The sequence below is a fragment of the Larus michahellis genome, chromosome 15 (assembly GCF_964199755.1).
Source record: "Larus michahellis chromosome 15, bLarMic1.1, whole genome shotgun sequence".
NCBI classification, from domain to species: domain Eukaryota; kingdom Metazoa; phylum Chordata; class Aves; order Charadriiformes; family Laridae; genus Larus; species Larus michahellis.
The window spans coordinates 1,254,866-1,264,122 of NC_133910.1; the positions used below are offsets into that span (position 1 = coordinate 1,254,866).

General features: G+C 47.6%; 1 pseudogene; it reads right to left on the reverse strand.

Moving 5' to 3' along the window:
* Nucleotides 1–4,162: 4,162 nt before the first annotated feature.
* On the reverse strand, nt 4,163–8,537 carry LOC141751779 (kelch-like protein 10; annotated as a pseudogene).
* Nucleotides 8,538–9,257: the final 720 nt, after the last annotated feature.

Consider the following 9,257-nt stretch of genomic DNA (forward strand, 5'->3'; position numbering starts at 1 on the left):
CTCCGGGGCCTGGCCCTGGACGTGGGCTGGGGCAGCCCCGGGGAGGCGGCCCTGGTTCCTGCGGGGGTCAGAGGGCAGGAAGGGGCGCCCCGGGGCACGCTGGGAGCTGTAGTCCTGGCACGAGGCTCCCGGCGGCCATCTTGTTTTGGGGGCTGCAGCCTCTGCTCCCGCCGCGGCCCGGTCGTGTAATTGCTGTGATTTTCACTCTCTAGAGACCACACATGCTCTTGTTTTTCTGACCACCAGTCTTAAATAACACACAGAAAACCGACAGTAAGCCCATCATGAAACAGCTAAAACTTCGGAGTCGTAAATTGTTGCCTGATCCTTTAGCACCACCAGTGGTGCTCACCTTTCCTTTCTGAAGGGGTTGATCACGGGCCTTAATGGTTTATGTCCCTTCAGCACTGACCTTTCAGCCGATGTCTGCTGAAATTTACAGAGACAGGCTTGGTATGGCTGGTTAACTATAGAATGAAATAATTGCCTTGGCGTCGTTTTTCCTTCTTAGAGACCTGCTTTATAGAATGTTCCTGCATCAGCTGAAAAGGCAATGGATATTTTCGAATCTTTTTCAGAGACTCAAATGGCCTAAAGACAATCACAAATGAGCCGAAAAAGGCTAACGTGAAGGCTGTGTATCAAGTGTATTTTTATTAACGGAGCTCTCTACCCATTAGAGTACAAACCATCTCATGGTGCCTGCAATATCAATTCAGAGTGTCAAGGGAAAGTGGTTGGAACAGCATTCATGCATATGCTTACGTCTCATAATCCCATCTTGAACAACCACCTAAACTAAAACTAATACAGTCCAGTAACTGAGTCATGAACATTAGAGGAAATGGATGACGTTTCCACGGTGAAAGTAAGCTCTCCAGCGAGGGCATCTCTACTTTTCTCCAAGCATCCTTAGCCTTTAGCCTAGAGAAACAAAAACTAAGAGAAGAGATGATTGCTCTCATCAGTGGGGCAACTACCAAAGGAGGGAACAAGGACGTGTGAAGGTAAAGAATGATACTGGCAGAAGAACAGAGAGATGTAGCCTGGAAGTGACTAAATTTGGACTGGGAATCAGAAGAGAATTTCCAAGCATCGGAGGAGTGAAATTCTGGAACAACACTGCAATAAGAGACAGAGCGTGGTACAAAATAAGCAATTAGTAAGATTAAGAACATGATTATCCAAAGCACTTGCTGTGACAGCAGGGCTCCTTCCAGCTCTGCCCTGGTGGTTCGATGCGATTGACCCTGTCTTTGATTAGAAAATCAACAGAAGGTGCAGCTAAAGGTAGGGAATATGTTTCTGAGTGAGAGACTTTGCAGAATTTATTAGGAAAACACCTCTTTCAGTCATAGAGAAAGGGAATAGTGGAGCAACTTGCCAGCCAGCCATCGCAACTGAACAATTACTCAGAATACAACAATTTTGCAAGATGACTTTTTTTTTTAACTAGATAAGAACTAGAAATGATAAAAAATGGACAAATGTTAAAAGTAGTTAATTTTCAACTTGATTTTCAGTTTGGGGTTTATTGGTGTTTTTTTTAAAGTAAAAGTTCTTTGAGAAGATCAGTATGACCAGGTAAATACCACTCACTTTAGAGAGCCACATTAATTTCAAAAAGTTGACCCAAAAAAACCTAAATCCAAACCAGTTTCTCCAATAATGGATTGATGGCGATGTTCATCTCATCATCCATATGTCAGGATTTTTCACATCCTGATCAGGCAGCGACCTTTAACAGATCAATCGGCAAGCTAATTCTCCATTTGAGATCTCTTGATAACTGCTCGGCTCTGTAAAATTTGTGCATTTCTATGCAAACTTCACATTGGCAATCTGCTTTTAAAACTGCAGTTGAGGCTAAAACCTGCTTTTTCTGTGCATGAGGCAATAGTGCCATCTCGTGGGAAATACGCTGCTTCATGCCTTATGGCGGGGAAAAAGAGCTTGGAACCTTTCTTCACACAAATACGTCCTCAAGAAAAATAGATTTTTATTTTTCTCTAAGTTGGCTCCCTCCGGTTAGCACGTAAACTTTCATCTAAAATGCCCACTAACCTTTTCTGGGTAAGGTTCCGTAAGGATTCGCCTGTGCTCCAAGATGCTCTCCTACAAACCCCGGCCCCAGCGTCCTGTTTGGGTACAGCCCAGGAGGAGCAGGAGGGTCCCGCGGGCAGGAGGGAGAGCACCCAGCCCAGCTCCGACTCTGCCCGCAGGCAGACCAATGCTGCTCGGCGTCCGCCAGCAAGACCAGCCTCGCTGGGCAAGCACGTGCCACGAGTCCCCAGGTCTGCTGTACGTGCAGAACGTACACACACAGTTGCCAGTTGCATCTCAACCCTCCTTCTCCTGTCGACATTTTTGGTCCATTTTATCTGATTTTGTGCCCCTTTTTTGACACAGCTGAAACACAAGCAGCACTTGGCACACCAAAGAGCACTGGAAACCTTTTCACATTTAAAATGTCATCAATCTTACAGAGGGATAACAACGAGGATTCATCTGTTTCTTCCATGAGCAGTGGAAGAAGCATGGCAGGAACAAGGCCCCTTCTTCCAATGAGCTCCACCTGCATGGCTCCTTGGTGAAGAAGGGAACCGACTAACCCAAATTGCCTTCCTTTTACACAAAGCAGGTGTTAAACAGAAACCCTCTGCCTCCTTCAGATTCCAGCCTTTCCTGCAAGGCTTCTCCTCCTACCGCCACTCTGGTCCTCATCTTGGCCCTGGTCAACCAGCTTCTTGGAAAGCAAGTAAAGGTAAATGACAGCACAGCTTTTTTTCCTAGATCCCTGTTAAATGTTGTGAGTTATGGAGCCATCAGATAGATATTAACCATAAATAAGAATTAAATAGGATCCTGTATTCACAGCAAGTTTCCGTTTGCAGCCTGCAGTCAGTGCTTCAAGATGCTCAAGAATGAATCTCAGGCTAGAGCTTCCATGATGCTGTTGGTTCAGCATTACCAATGAAGTCAAGCGTCAGGAAAAATGGTAAACTATTACCTTCATTTATCATTTGTATGCTCTTGCCAGTATTATAAAATTGGGATTTCTATTTTAAAATACCAGTATAATAAAATAAGGAGAAGCTGCCACACCTACCAATTTTGTCTTCCTGTATGAGGCTCTGGACTGTTTCCCTGGACTGTTATACACGTAGGGTAAGACAAACACACACTCCCAAGCTTAAAATTCCTGAGATGGACAATCTATCACAACTCTTGATAAACCGTGCCGGTATAGTTACAGCAGTATCCACAAAAAAGACAACAAGCTTACAGAGAACAGATGTCACCTTGAGGTTTAGCATCAGATGTCCATTTGCAATAACAGCAATTGAGATCTTGTTTAATTTGGTTTAAGCTAAATTCAGAGCAGGTCAGGTGCTGTTGGTGTAAGATACAAAGAGCTTAGGCTTGGTATTTTATTAATTCTCTACCAAAACAACCAATTTACAATACGGTTCTGAGGTACTATTTTAAAACACCCTGTTTATTCAGACTAATTGAAACGGACATATTATTTAGATTCCAGTTAGTCATTCCTGAAATTCCAGTCTGGGTGAGAAAAACATACAGTACTAACTGGTATTAATCACCTGAAAATGGTTAAATTCAAAATTTCATATGCATTTCATTGATTTTATAGGTGAAGACGCTGAAGACAGTACTTCATTTAAAGCACAAGCTCTTCAGGTTGAGCAATACACCATACGCTGACTGGAAATGAGAATACCAATTGTATTTCTGTCTTAAAGGACTGGCACATCTTTATCTGCGTCCAGTTTTAGTTGCGTGGATTCCTGCCCAAATCACAGCAGCATGTAGACATAATCGAGCTTCCTTTTCTGAGCGAAGGTGTGAGGTTCAGGATAAAGCTGAAGGCAGCGACAGTGTGCCTGGGGGAGGACTTTGCGCTGAACCAGCGAATACTTCACATGCCCTCATGTCCGCAACCCACCTCAGCCTGAATAGTAATGATTCGCTTCCTTGTGGCGTGTAAAGTGCTTCCAAAGAATAAAACATTCCATTGCTGATCGACACATAAAACCATAAAGCACAGATAAAAGTTTGGGAAAAGAAAGTCTGTCTACGCAATGTGCACTAAAAGCAGTATTACAATATGAACAACTTACACCAAAAGCAGTCATAAAGCTTATACCTAAGAAACAGAGGAAAAAAATGATAAAATAGCCCTTCAGATTTTCTGAATTTGTGTCACAAGAGATTCTGATAAATCTTGGTTGTAAGCTATTTAACATAATTGCATATTCTGATACTTCCAAAACAATAATATAGAAATTTTATACAATAAACTTTGTGTGATTTTTCTAAACTGCAACATTTTGGCTTACTTTTTAATTAACACAGTACTTGAGAATCACACTTTACCAGAAAATAGACAGAACTTGAAAAAGACTTGTCACTTTTTTAAGACTGTTCATTTTTTATTAACTAAAATGACTCAGCCATAAAAAGCGCAAAGTGTATAAAAGTGCATAGGGCAAAATGGTTTCTGTGAATAGAGGATGATGCTTCCAAGTAATAAACGTTTGTCTTGTCCATGCTGGTTTGGGGGCACATGTATCATGAACACAGAAACAGGTTTTCACTGAAGGTCCTGAATGCAGTTCACACAGGGAAGCGTCATATCTGCTTGCGATAAATTATATTCCTCTAATCTAAAATGCTAAATGCCAGCTACTGGAGTCAGTCGCCGAGGTGTGCTGGCCCGGTCCACAGCAGACCGGCAGAGCTTGATGCACAGAGGGTCTCCCGAGGCAGGGAAAAGCCAGGGCAGTGGAGAGACCCACCAGGTGGCAGCAGCTCTGGTGGAAGACGCTGACGAGGTGTGGGCATTGACAGAGCCACAGCGGCTACCCCACACCGATAAAAAACAGCCTGGGGACTAGAAGTGACCAGGAGCGCTGCAAGCAGAGTGTGGCACAGTCTGCGTGGCAGGGCATCATCACTCTACCAGCTCAAAAGGTGAGCTCCACTGGTGGTCATCACAGTCTCAGAAGGAGCAGAGCTACCGTATCCACCTGGCAGAAAGCCACGTCGTCTGCACTCACTGGAATGGATGTGGCAACCCAGACGGAGCTCCAGTGAAACCATGCGGGTCTTGGGCTGCAGGGCTTGCCAGAGAATTTCCCTCGTAACGGAGGGCAGCAGTGAGAACAGCAGCATGAGGTGTGACCAGGTGGGTGATCTGCTCGCCTTGGTGACAGGGCTACGAGAGGTAGTAGAAGGGTTAAGGAGCATCAGGGAGTCCAAGAAAGAGACAGACTGATGGAATCATGCTCTGCCCTCCCTGAGACAGAAACAGGAACAGCCACCAGAAAAAAAATAACAAACAAGATCAAGGGGATCCTGCAACGTCCCCCTGCTGGGCTGAAGACAGTAGCTTCAAGGAAATGGAGGCAAGTCCATAGCCAGGGTGGCAGGAGAACCCCCTCCTTGCCCAGCCTAACTTCCCAGGTGCCTCTGTACAACAGGTAGGAGACTCTGGATGTGCAAGGCCAGTCAATGGGTGATGGTGGGGATGATGGTCCATTTTCACCAGAGGTGTTCCCAAGGTCAGAAAGCCCTACCCCCCATATCACAACCACCTTGATGAGGAAGAAAAAATGCATTATAGTTGTAGGCGACTCCCTTCTGAGGGGAATGAAGAGTCCACTATGCCAGACAGACCTTCCTCTTAGGGAAGTCTGCTGCCTCCCTAGGGCCTGGGTAAAGGACATCACTAGGAAACTTCGCAGCCTGGTACGGCCCTCAGTCTATTACCCATTACTGCTCTTCCATGTGATGAGCCAGCCAACCTACCCATGAAAACTACCAGACAACCACCCAGACAACCTCCCTAAGAAAACCACCCAGCCAACATACCCAGCGAAGCACCCACCCAACCAACCTGACCAAGAAAACTACCTAGCCAACTTCCTAGCCAACCACCCAGCCAACCTACCAAAGAAAAGTACCCAGCCAAGAAAACTACCCAGCACATCTGCCCAGCCAACCACCCAGACAACATACCCACTCGCCGACCCAGCCACCGTACCCAAGTACCCAGCCAACTACTGAGCCAACTACTGAGCCAACCTACCCAGAAAACCCACTCAGTTCACGTACCCAGGAAACCTACCCAGCAAACCTCCCAGGAAACCTACCCAGCAAACCTCCCAGGAAATCTACCAACAAAACCTACCCAGCACACTCCCCCGTCAACCCACCCCAGCCAGCCCCCCTACAAACCCCCAACCCAGCACGGGCAACAAACAGGAGGAGCTGGAAGGCGCCATGCTGCTAGAAAGCTGACACCTAGTTGCCATTACTGAAACCTGGTGGGACAAATCCCATGACTGGAGTGTGACTATCCATGGCCAGCAACAGGGGAGGAAGCGGGGGCAGAGGGGCTGCCCTCCAGAAACGGGTGGAGTGTGAAGAGCTGTCTCTGAAGAATAGCCAAGAGCAGGTTGAAAGCTTATGGGTAAGAATTAGAGATCCAGGCAACAAAGGGAGCCTTGGGGTTGGTGTCTACTCCAGGCCGCCCGATCAAGGGGAGCCTATTGACAAAGCCTTCTTGCTCCTGCTACAGCAGCAGGCATGGCGCTCACAAGTTCTCGTCCTGCTGGGGGACTTCCGCCACCCCGACAGCTGCTGGAAAAAGTATCACGGCGAGCTGTAGGCAACCCAGGAGGCTCCCAGAGCCGAGTGCCTTGAAGATAACTTCTTAAACCAGGTAATAGACAGCCCCACCAGAAGAGCAGCCATACTGGACCTGAAGGGCACCGACGCAAATGAGCTAATGGGTGACATCAAGATTGGAGGCAGCCTGGGCTGCAGTGGTCAGCCGCTGGTGGAGTTCACAGTCCTGAGGGGTGCGGGTGTCAGGGCGAAGAGTAAAGTCAGGACCCTGAATTTTAGGAAAGCAAACTTCCAGCTCTTCCAAGAGCTGGTCAATAGGACCTTCTGGGACACTGATGAAAATCTAGTTCCTGTGAAACTGATAGAAATGGCACTTGCAGATTTGCATGAGGGACATGTAAGTACAGGGAACATGGACTACAAATTCATACCAGTGCGCACGCATGAGTTCAAAAGTTTTAAGCAAAGTCTTAACTGTCAGTAACGCTGAGTTTATTTAGAGAAAAAAAATCCCTTCTGTCCACACTTCCACCCTTCCTTGCCCAGCAAGACTACCACGTGCTGCCTCCTGCTCTGCAGGTCATGGGCAACCCATTTCAGAACAGCCTCAAACACAGCCTCTTCTTTCACAGGGAACTCATCCTTCTCCAGCAGGCATTCCAGCTCATTGAAGGAGAGCGCCAGAAACTCTGTGGACACCCTGGCCACCTCCTCAAAGTGATGCAGGATGAACTCGTGGGCTGCTCCTCGCAGGTCAGGACAGTAGTAGTAGCCTGTGAATCTCCAGATGTCAATGCAATTTTCCAAGCAAAGCTGGCATTTTAAGAACTCGCAGCACAGTCTGACGATGTCCAGGACGTTGAACTGGTCTGCCGCGATTAGTAAACTTTCAACGTTGTCATCCGTGACCGGCACTGTCCTGGTGTAGGCATATTCCATAAGGAGCTTCATCATTTCAGGGGAAGTGCCAGGGATTTGATAGACCTTCCTCTCGGCATTGCTCCAGTTGCTGGAGAACAAAGCCCTGAAAAAAACAAAGCAGTGCTGGGGAAGAAAGCGGCCTTGCTCTGTGAAACCCTGACCCCATTATCCCCTGTGCCTCCTTCCCCGGGCAACAATTTGGGCACTAGCAGTAGCCATGCTGGGAGGCCGTGGAGTTTTATGAAGGAATGTTTTACTAGCTGGTTGTTTTAATAAGGAGCCACAGGGCGAGCAGGCACCTTGCTTCAACAAGAAGAGCAGAGAATAACGGCGTGTGGGGAAGGAAAACCTCCCGCCTGGCAGCAGACCCGCCAGGCTGGCCACGCTCCCAGCCCTGCACCGTATCTGGGGCTTTGCCAGACCCCACTTCCAGCGCTGCTGTTCGATCTTAGCTTATGGATGAATTTTGGTGTCTGGGGAGGTACCAGGACTAGGGGGAACTGCTGGAGGAGAGTTGGAGTGCCGAGGGAAGCGCTGGAGATACACAAAGGCACAGTGTGGCACGGAGCAGGAAATACTGTTTGGCCCCATCCCCTCCTCCTTCAAGCACTCACCTGAAGTACGGACTGCAGCTAGAGAGGATCATCTTGTGAGCAATGAATTCAATGCCGTCCACGCTGATGATCCCATCGCCCAGCTTCCCTTCCGGGCAAAGCCCATGGAAATGGTGCAAGTCACAGCGCTCATCTTCCTCTCCCTGGGTGAGGTGGAGTATGCGGTGCAAGCCAAGCTGTCACCCACCTCGATGCCTGAGGCACTGGGAGATGCTTCTCTCTGGGGTGCTTGCAGCACTTTGTCCTTGCCCTCCCTCCAACATCATAGTGGAACCCCTGCCTGTCCAGTGGCTCTGGAACGTGCCCCATAATGACATCACAGGCGTGGGGGGGACCAGGACCGGCCATGAGCCCCTCCACAGCCCCTCTGTGGGGCCGAGGTCTGGGTCCCTGTGGTCCATGTTGCCGTGGGGCGGAGCCGTGGGGTCCCTGGGCTCTGTGGACTTCCACACAGGAGAGGAAATCAAAGATGGACACAGCACTAGGCACCGTCTATAAAAGACTCCAAGCTTTTAAAAGAAAGCAAAGAAGGGGAAAGAGACATTTGGGAAACAGGAAAACAGACAGAGAAAGCAAGCTTTCAAAACAAGTAGCAGCGTCTACTGCTCATTGTAACGCATTATTGCCATGAACATCTACCCTAGCTAGAAAAGAAAAATTCTTGCCAGCCTGTCCTTGGAAGCTTGGTACCCGACAAAAATCATTTGTGTTTAACGGAAGCTTTCTCAAGAGCTAGCAGTTTGAAGCAGCAACGCTACCAGGTTCAAGGCTCACATCTCCTCAGAGCACATGCTTAAGTCAGTTTTGCAAAGCCAGCCAGAAAGCTGAATGGAACCTAAAAATGCAAACTGCCTCTTTCCATCAATGCCAGTAAAAATGCCACGAATACAGCAGTATTGGAAGTTTTGGTGGAAATGCATGAACTGCAACAGAATCCTAATCGTCTTCCCATTTAGTATGTGCATTTTCAACCCCATACAATAAGAAAAAATGCAACGCCACTGGCAGTCTCCATAAAAGACACAATTCTAGCAGATAGGACCACATATGAAGACATGTATAGGTCTA